The following is a 2206-nucleotide window of genomic DNA, read 5'->3' as shown; positions in this document are numbered from 1 at the left end:
TGTTTAAGTCTGCGTTTTGGGGCTGGTGTGGTGTATTATCCATGTAGTAGTGTAAAAAGCGGTGTGATAGTGGCGTGGAAGCTAGTCCAGTTGAGCGTACCCGACATGAACTGCATGAAGAGTTGTGAGACACACCCCATAATCTTCGTGACTATTTCGGTGGTCGTGCGTCCGGGGAATAATGTTTCCATTATTCTCTGGAATGTTGTCGTACTGTTGGTCATGTCGGCCTGCGAGTTATTGGTCGTGTTAGCGGCCGCTTGTTCCAGTGTTGGCGTTTGGTGAGGGCTGGCCTGAGAGTCGGCTGTTCGTGTGTCAGTTGTGGGCACCTGTGTATTCTCTGTGGTGAGTGGGTGTGTTATGTGGGTTGTTGAGTTGGTGTCCGGGTTGTATTCATGAGTGTTGGTGTCCTGTTGTCTGTTTACTTGTTGTGGTGTGGTTGTGTTCTTCGTGCTGCAGCTGTTTCTCCTTCTCCTCCTCCTCCTCCTCTGGCGCTGTGGTTATCCCTGTGTAGGTGCGTTTTCTGTAGCCTGTGGTGGGCTGCAGTTCGCGATCTCGGGGGGTAGGCTGGTGTTGTTGCTGGTTTCGTGTTGTGTGCCCGGTGCGGGTTTGGTGTCAGGTGTTGTGTTTGTCTGTTGTGTGTCTGGTGCTGGGGGTGTTTGCCGAGCGTGTTCTGAGCTCTGGGGCTCCTCTGACCGTCCTACGCTGCTGGGGCTGCCAGCGACCACTCCAGCGAAGGATATTCCACTTCTTACTGGGCACGGGGGCGGTTTTGGAACTGTGATGGCGGTAGGTTTTGCATGTTTCGCGATTTTGCGCCTCAGAGCTGCTTTGTAAGCAATGCACCTTCTGTAGTTTGCCGGATGGGCAGCACCACAGTTGGCGCACTTGCGAGGTGCTGTATGGGGGAGTTTGCAGGGTTGGGTCGTGTGACCGCCAGCGCAAATGCGGCAGCGGGGTGCGAGACCGCATCTGATACCCGCGTGCGCAAAGTGCTGGCAGTTGTGGCATTGTTGGGGGGTGCGCGGCATGTTGTAAACCTCTACATTGACGACCATGTGAAGAAATAGCTTTAACTTCAGCAGGTCGCGGGACTTGGCCGTGTCGGCCAATTCCGCCATGTAGTTATGAGACGGTCTTGCTGTGCCGAACTCTGACATTCGGTTTACCCGAATGCACTCCCACCCGAGAGCAGAGAGTTCATTGTGTACTGTGTCGGTCGGGGTTCGTGAGTCTATCCCCTTTATCACGTACTGCTGTGTTTTTTCCAGGACTGTCCTGTACGTGAAGTGTTCTACCTTCCTTTCTTTGAGAAAGTCCAGTAGATTTGTGTAGTCTGCCTTGTTCGACACGTACAGTGCGGCGTGTTCCCCGGTGAGCTTAGAGTAGTATGTTGTGGGGCTGTGCTGATTGTTAAATTCCTTGTTTAGGAGACTTAGGTCTCCGTAGTTATGAATGATGACCGGTGGGAAGCCAGTCGCAGTGTTGTTTGTGTTCTGCGTAGCTGCTTGTATATTTGTGATTGCTGCAGTCGCAGGGTTGTTTGGGTTGGTCCCTGTGTTGTTATTGTTGTTTGTTCGCGATGTAGATGGTGTCATGCCGTTGCCTCGTGAGTTTGTGGGCTCACTTGTTTGCGTATTTGGCTGCTGTTTGCGCCTTGGGCCGACCTGCTGCCACGGCCTGTCTTCATCTGTGTGTTGTGTCCTCTGTCGGCTCTGGATCCGGTTCCGTCGGTGCTTGGGCCGCCAGAGGTGAAATAGGGGGGCATGTCCTTCTGTTGTTCAGCAGGTACGTGTGTGTTTGCGTTTTGTGTTTGTTTGTGTGTTTTGTGTTTGTGTGTGTGTGTGTGTGTGTTTGTTTGTTTGTTTTCACTGCCCATCAGCTCTGCAATCAGCTGCAGCTGTTCCGCGACCTGTTTGTCCTTCAAGGCATTCTGCTCTTGGAAGGTGGATAGTTGGATAATATCTGCTGTCAAAATGATTGAATATGTAGAACATTGTACCACAAATATTGCTAGGTATGAAGTATTCTCTTCATAATTAATTGGAATATACATGCGATTATAGCAGCAGAGTAAAAACAGTTAAAGCGAGGGACTTCTTTATTACATCCATCATCTGCCTGCAGAACCTATAATTGCAAACTGAAATGAAATATGAAGAATTTAAATCGTTTGGAGTGAAGCTCCGAACCGCAGTGTTGCTAG

This window comes from Schistocerca piceifrons, chromosome 8 (assembly GCF_021461385.2).
Source record: "Schistocerca piceifrons isolate TAMUIC-IGC-003096 chromosome 8, iqSchPice1.1, whole genome shotgun sequence".
Taxonomy (NCBI): Eukaryota; Metazoa; Arthropoda; class Insecta; order Orthoptera; family Acrididae; genus Schistocerca; species Schistocerca piceifrons.
This window is presented reverse-complemented; position numbering follows the sequence as displayed.